Here is a 7,970-nt window from a genome sequence, read left to right on the forward strand (position 1 = left end):
CCCCGCCCCCCCGCACCCACTGCGTGGCTCTGATGAGGCTCTGAGCAGGTATGAGCCCTTTAAACTACACCTGAACAGCCCAGAGTGGCTTTGATCAGGCTCTCTCTCACCAGAAGTACTTTCCCCAAGGTCATGTGCTGGGAGCCCACGTTGGGAGTGGGGGGGAGGCTATTGGCTCCAGCGTTAAGCATAGTTCCCGGCTGGGGGGAAAATGGATTCCCCACTTGCCACCTGTGCACTGTGCTCCTCTTCCTCCTCCAATGACTATTCATCTTTGCTCCATGCAACTCCCCCCTGGCAGGTGTCCACGGACAGTGGTGGGGTAGTGTTGGTGTCACCCCCATAATTGCATGGAGCTCACGGTAGAAGTGGAATGTATGGGGCTGTGACTCAGAGCGCCTGTTTGCCTCCCTGGCTTTTTGGTATGCTTGCATGAGCTCCTTGAGTTTTGTATGATACTCCCTGGAGTAGCCTGCTTCCATCATGGCCCTGGAGACTTTAGCGTCCGTATTTGCATTCCTTTTTTTGGAACATAGTTCTGCCATAACAGATTCATCTCCCCAACATGCAATGAGATCCAGTACCTCCCGTTCGGACCATGCTGGAGCTCGTCTGCGAATCTGGGACTGCGTGATCTCTTGCGATGGTGGACTCTACATGGTCACCTGTGATGGTGGACTGTGCTGATGGTCACCTGTACTGATGGTGACCAAACAAGAAAGGAAATTCAAACATTCCCGGGGCTTTTCCTGCCCACCTGACTAGTGCATAAGAGTTGAGAATGTTATTTTTTTGCCCAGCACCCCATCCATAATCAATATTATGGGATGTTTCTATGAAAACAAAACCTTGACATTTCCCACAAAAATATAATTTTAATTTTTGGCCAGATTTAATGATGAGTAATTAAAACTAAATTAAATGCATTTGAGTTGATGTGGGTGCAACATTCATTGTAATTTTATTTGACAGCACCTGCTTGTCATAGGAACTTTCTGACTGGGTAAGACGTTTGGACCATCCACTCCAGTATTCTGTCCCTGATAGTGGCCAGTACCACCTGATTCAGAGGAAAGTCTAAGGCCTGGTCTACACTAGTCTGTTATTTCGGAATTAGCCGAGTTAATTTGAAAAAAAAAAAGATTCCGTCCACATGACCAAACCAGCTTTTTCGATTTAAAGGGCTCTTTAAATCAATTTCTGTATTCCACCTCGGCAAGTGGAGTAGCGCTTAAATCGAGATCGCAATCCCAGGTTAAAGGTATTGTGGATGCAATTCAACGTTATTGGCCTCCAGGAGCTATCCCAGAATGCTCCCTTGTGACCGCTCTGGAGACTGGAAAGCATTTACTTTTCAATAAACTTCTCTAGTAAAAATGCCAGTTCATGGTAAATATTTTCTAGTTTGGGGAAAAGATTGAAAACTTTCCCGCAAACCCTGAAAAAATATACCAAAGAGTTTTCCATCGCCAGGTTTTCATAAAACCAAACCCCAAAACAACTTCCCACCACCAACAAAAAAAACCCCATAGAATAATGAGTTCAAAATGAATTTTCTCCACACCAAGATTATTTTCAATGACAAGCAATTTTTCTTCAAAAAGCTGTTTTGACAGGAAGATATTTTTGAGTATCTCCACTAATTATGAATTATCTTCCATGTTGCAATTATTATCCCCATTGGATGGATGACAAACCGAGGAATGGAGAGGTGAAGGGATTGAACAAAGCCAGAGGAATAGTTGGGATCAGATCTCAGGACATCTTAGACCTTAGTTTTTTAATTAATTAATTATCTTATAGTTTAACCTGATATGAGAGGCCCATTATATTAGGTAAGACACAGTCTCCGCCCCAAGAAGCTTACAGTAGAAAAGACAGGAGGGGAAAGACAGCCCCAGGGAATGACTTTCCCAAGGTAACACAGCAGGTCAGCGGCAGGGCTAGTAATTGATGCCAGATGTCTGGAGTACAGTCCTGTGTGCCCGCAGTGTTTGTCTCACAATCTTTCCTCTAGACCCTGCTGCCTCGTTGTAATTGTGATTATTTTAATTTCTGAAAACTTTTCAAGGAAGTACAGGGCAAGAGAAATGAACCTTTGCCGCTGAGCTGTTGAGGGCGCCAGGGAGTGAGTCCCACAAGCCCTTAGAAAACAGACATGTATAAATCACCTTCCTGCATCACCCACGTTTTTGACACATAGCTCATCCGCAGACAGCACAGATCTCAGTGTATTTCCTGCAGCTCAGCCTCAGTGCGATGTGGGAACAGCCTCTCATAATACAGGGATGGGGCACTAGATAGAGAGATTGATCGATAGAGGGGTATGTATAGGGCTAGAGAGAGAGAGGAAATTAATTGCAGTCTGTAGCTGGAGGAGAAAAGACATCTCAGTCTGGGAGGATTCCACACACAGACCGGCACCGTAAGTTTGCTATTGCAATGAAATATATTTGGGGATTACAGAGTGACACTTTAAGGAAGAAATAGTAAGTGACCATAGATATTTTTTATACTTTCACTCTTACCTCAATTTGGCCATGGGTAACTGAGGCAGTCCAAAGCATTTACCTTAGAAAAGAGAAGGCAAAATATTTGTTCCTCGGTTTTCTGCTATTGGGAGTGGGGGAATTGATCAAATTGGCACACAATATATTTAGAATGGATTGAGGAATTTACATTAAAGTTTTCCAAAAATTGTGACAAACACTATCAGCTCATTGTTATTTTTCTCTCTGTACATTAGTTTCTTGTTATTGGAGTCTATCTGTCTGTTTGTACTTTTCTCTCTCAATTAGTTTGGTTTTACTTCTCTATCTACATATTTGTGTTAGTTCTGTGTTTCTCCTGCACTATCTGTATTTATTCTTTTCTTACTTGTACCTCTCTGTTAGTTTGTTGTTACATCTATCTATCTATCATACATCATCTGTTTGTGTCTAGTTCTCAGTTTATGTTTACTTCTGTCTATTAGATTGCTGAAAAGGCACTTGAGTCAAGTGTGTTAAAATAATGATGACTAGGAGCCAATTCGGAGAAGGATCGGGATATCCTCCAGGGAGTTTTGGATGACCTTGTAAACTGGAGTATTAGTAATAGGATGAAATTCAATAGTGAGAAGTGTAAGGTTATGCATTTAGGGATGACCAACAGGAATTTTAGCTATAAGCTGGGGACGCACCAGTTGGAAGTAACGGAAGAGGAGAAGGACCTCGGAGTCCTGGTTGATCGCAGGATGACTATGAGTCGGCAATGTGATGTGGCCGTTAAAAAAGCTAATGCGGTCTTGGGATGCATTAGGCGAGGTATTTCTAGTAGAGATAAGGAGGTGCTAGTCCCGTTATACAAGGCATTGGTGAAACCTCATTTGGAGTACTGTGTGCAGTTTTGGTCTCCCATGTTTAAGAAGGATGAATTCAAACTGGAACGGGTACAAAGAAGGGCCACTAGAATGATCCGAGGAATGGAAAGCCTGTCGTATGAAAGGAGATTTGAGGAGCTCGGTTTGTTTTCCTTAACCAAACGAAGGTTGAGAGGAGATATGATTGCTCTCTTTAAATATATCAGAGGGATAAATACCAGGGAGGGAGAGGAATATTTCAGCTCATTACTACTGTGGACACGAGAACAAATGGATATAAACTGGCAGTCGGGAAGTTTAGGCTTGAAATTAGACGAAGGTTTCTAACCATCAGAGGAGTGAAATTCTGGAACAGCCTACTGAGGGAAACAGTGGGGGCGAAGGACCTCTCTGGCTTTAAGATTAAGCTTGATAAGTTTATGGAGGGAATGGTTTGATAGGATAACGTGATTTAGTCAATAGGTCAATAACGTGCCACCACTGGTAATTAGTACCGAGGGTCAATGTTGGGATATTGAAAGTCTTTTTCCTGAGTGTCTGACTGGAGAGTCTTGCCCGCATGCTCGGGGTTCAGCTGATCGCCATATTTGGGTTCAGGAAGGAATTTTCCTCCAGGGTAGATTGGCAGTGACCCTGGAGGTTTTTCGCCTTCCTCCGCAGCATGGGGCAGGGGTCGCTTGCTGGAGGATTATCTGCTACTTGAAGTCTTTAAATCAGGATTTGGGGACTTCAACAGCTGAGTCAAGTGAGAGAATTATTTCAGGAGTGGGTGGGTCAGTTTTTGTGGCCTGCATCTTGTGGGAGGTCAGACTAGGTGATCATAATGGTCCCTTCTGATCTTAAGTTCTATGATTCTATGATTCTATCCCCAGCCCTGGAAAGGGACTCGGGCCTAATGGGTAAAAGTAGTGAGGACTAAGAGCCAGAACTCCTCAGTTTTATGTGTGGCTCTGGGAGGAAGTTCAGTCCAGTGTGTAGAGGGGAGGAACCAGAACTGGGAGGTTCTATTTCTGTCTCTCATAAGGACTGTGGGACAGGCAGCCCTCATAACTTGAAGCTGAGTGGTATGGGCTGTTCTGAAATGAGACTGTCTCAGCCTCTCCTGTTTTGGGTGACCAGACAAAAAGTGTGAAAAATTGGGACGAGGGGTTGGGGGTAATAGGAGCCTATATAAGAAAAAGACCCCAAAATCGGGACTATCCCTATAAAATCGGAACATCTGGTCACCCTACTCCTGTTGTAGTTGCTCCATTTTCTATCAATAATTAAATAGTCATTGGAGCAGGGACTTGAACTTGGCTCTGTCAGACACCAGGTGAGCCCCAAGTACCACTCCGGAGAATCACTCTCACTCATGATCGCAAGCCCAATGACTCTCCATTGTCAATCACAGCAGTCATTCCTGATGGCAGTGGAGAGTTACTGGGAGAGAGGTTCAGATGCAGTCTGATGTAGTGGTTTGTGGAGGGGACTGGGAGTCATGATACCTCACTTGTGTTCCCAGTTCTGGGAGGGAGTTGAGTCCAGTGGGTAGAGCCAGAACTCCTGGCCTGTATTTCCATCTCCAGGAGACTTGTTGCATTTAGTGGGTTAGAGCAGGGGGCGAACAGGAAGTCAGGACTCCTGGGTTCTCTTCCAAGCTCTGGGAGGGTATTGAGTTGAGTGGTAAGAGTATCAGGAGGGGAACCGGAAGGTCTGTCTCCCGCAGCAAGCGTGCAAATCAGGCTAAAATGGGGGATGGAGCATCGGAACTCCTGAGCTATATTCCTGACTTGAGGTTACTGCATAATTATGGCTGGGTTTGGTCTTCTCCCTGTGATATAGTGCTCCCATTTAGAGCAGTTTAACTCCACTAGAATCCATTGAGCTGATTCTGCTTTCTCTCACCCCAGTGTAAATCAGGAGTAAATCCATTAAAGTCCGTGGGGCTGTTTTCCCCATCTTCATTCCCATATTACACCAATCTTCACAAGCCAAAGGTCTGACTCAATTAAATTAAGGTGGTTTTTTAAAAGGAGAGTTATTTTACTGAACTAATGCTGGCCCTTGCTCTTTTCTCTCCCTCCACAGACATCACACGATGTCCTGAGAAAGAAAATGTCCAACCGAACCATCGTGACCAAGTTCCTTCTGGGATTCTCTGATTTTCAGGAGATGCAAATTTTGCACTTTGTGGTGTTTATTGTGATTTACCTGGCAGCCCTGATGGGGCATCTTCTCATCTTCATGGCCATTGCCTTCAACCAACACCTTCACACCCCCATGTACTTCTTCCTGATGAATCTGTCCATGGTAGACCTCAGCTCCATCTCTGTCACCGTCCTCAAATCCATGGCTAACTCCCTCATGAACATCAGGTCCATTTCTTATGCTGGATGTGTTGCCCAAGTCTTTTTCCTCCTCTTCTTGTTGGGAGCAGATTTTTCCCTTCTCACCGTCATGGCGTATGACCGATATGTCGCCATCTGCCAACCACTGCACTATGAGGAAATGATGAACAGCAGAGCTTGTATCTTACTAGCAGCTGGTGCCTGGATCAGTGGGATTCTCTACTCTGTGCTACACACCGGGAACACATTTGCATTGACCTTCTGAGGTGGCAACATGGTGGATCAATTCTTCTGTGAAATCCCCCAGCTGCTGAAGCTCACCTGTTCTGACTCATATCTGAGTGAAATTGGGGTTCTTGCCTTTACAGTATGTTTAGTCTTAGGCTGCTTTGTTTTTATCATTTTGTCGTATGTTCAGATCTTCAAATCAGTGCTCAGGATCCCCTCTGAGCAGGGCCAGCATAAAGCCCTATCCACCTGCCTTCTTCACCTCACTGTGGTCTCCTTGTTTGTTTGCACTGGGGCCTTTGCCTACCTGAAACCCACCTCCAGCTCCCCATCTGCTCTGGATCTTTTGGTGGCAATTCTCTATTCCGTATTGCCACCAATCATGAATCCAATTATCTACAGCATGAGGAACAAGGAGATGAAAGCTGCCCTGAGGAGACTGACTGGGTGTAGGTAATTCACCAATAATTAATTTTCTGTCTTTCTCTAATTAAAGTTTGCTTACCTAGTATCTGTTCATTAATGTCAGTGATTTCCATGACCACACAGCTTGCACACAACGAGGTCTGATTTTGACCTCAGTTTCACCAATGCAAATCCAGATTTACTCCGCTGATGTCACTGCCACTGGAGTGATTTACACCAGTAGAAAATCTGGGACAGTTGTGGAGTAAATGGGTGTAAATTGTGTGCAAGAGAGGAATCAGACTTTCATTCCGTGCCAAAACAATACCTGTTACACTGCTTGGTCACTTGCACCCGTTCCATGGCCAGTGAAAACAATGATGGGAGTTGTCTTGCTTGTGTGTATAAATCAGGAGTGGTTTCGTTGGAACCAAAGGAGTCAGACTGGTGTAAGACTGGGGTAGGTGAGAAGACATTTCGGGTAGATCTTCAACACATCGGTGTAGTTCCATTGACTCTGGTGGCACTAAAGCAATTTGCAGCATCTGACTTACTGCCTCCAAAGGAGCTGTATATCCATTGCCACTATCTGGGGAGTGGGTCCATTATCGTATAAACCACCATTCATGGCCTAACCACGAGAGGGGGACAAGGAGCCAGCCTATGTCTGTCTGGCTCATGTGTACATTCAGGTGTGTGAGAGATGGAGAGACTGGCTAGAAATTACAGGAAGGTTTCTAACCACCAGTGGGGTGAGGTTCTGGAGCAGCCTCCCAATCGGAGTTGTGGGGGGCAAATCACAAAATTTGTTTTAAAAGAGAACTGAACAGATGTCTGAGTGGGATTGTATGACGTGGCTGCTTGTGATGGTGAGGGGCAGAGCTCAGCAACATTGGGGATTACTTGAGGGGCATGTCTTATGTTCCTAAAAGCTCATGCTTCAGGGATTCATGGAAGGGATTCCTGCCCCTGACCGTGTATTCTAGGAGTTTTTTTTTTTAAATCTCTGAAGCATTGGGCAGCCCTGGCTGGAAATGGGACATTGGGCGGGATGTGCCAGGGCTCTTACCTGACACCAAGCCATTCTCTCTTTCTCGGGTTCTTGGCTGGCAGGTTCTTGCCCACATGCTCAGGGTCTAACTGATCACCATATGGGTATCAGGAAGGAATTTCCTCCCTGGTCAAATTGGCAGGGTGTAAAGTGTTCACTTTCCTCGGCAGCGTATGGTGCTGGTTATTTGCCAGGATTTTCTGGGTGTATCTAAATCATTTCCCTGCCATTAAGGGGGCCTCGGGCACAGGTGCCCCTCGGTCTCTCCTATTCTCTGCCAATGACACAGAACCATCTAGTCTCCAGTAGAGCCCATGGAGCTGTGTAACGGGCGGGTGTGGCTCCCCTCCTCCCCTGGGAGGGTTGAGCCCCGGACACCGGAAGGGGCGGGGCTACAGAGCAGTGAGCCCGCCCCTCAGAGGGTGAGGCGGCGACCCAGAAGTATAAAAGCCGGCCATCCTAGCTCAGTCAGGGCCCAGCCACCGCCGGGAGCAGACCTGCCCGAGGGAGCTCGTGATGGGGAAGCCGGGGGGGCCCAAAGCAGTTACCCGGACTGGCCGGAGCTTCCCCTCGCTCGCTACTGGGAGGACCTGCC

At 46.1% G+C, this 7,970-nt stretch overlaps 1 pseudogene; it reads left to right on the top strand.

Annotated features, from left to right (window-relative positions):
* The first annotated feature begins 4,238 nt into the window (after nt 1-4,238).
* Nucleotides 4,239-6,376, top strand: LOC123346862 (annotated as a pseudogene).
* Nucleotides 6,377-7,970: the final 1,594 nt, after the last annotated feature.

This window comes from Mauremys mutica, chromosome 12 (genome assembly GCF_020497125.1).
Source record: "Mauremys mutica isolate MM-2020 ecotype Southern chromosome 12, ASM2049712v1, whole genome shotgun sequence".
Taxonomy (NCBI): Eukaryota; Metazoa; Chordata; order Testudines; family Geoemydidae; genus Mauremys; species Mauremys mutica.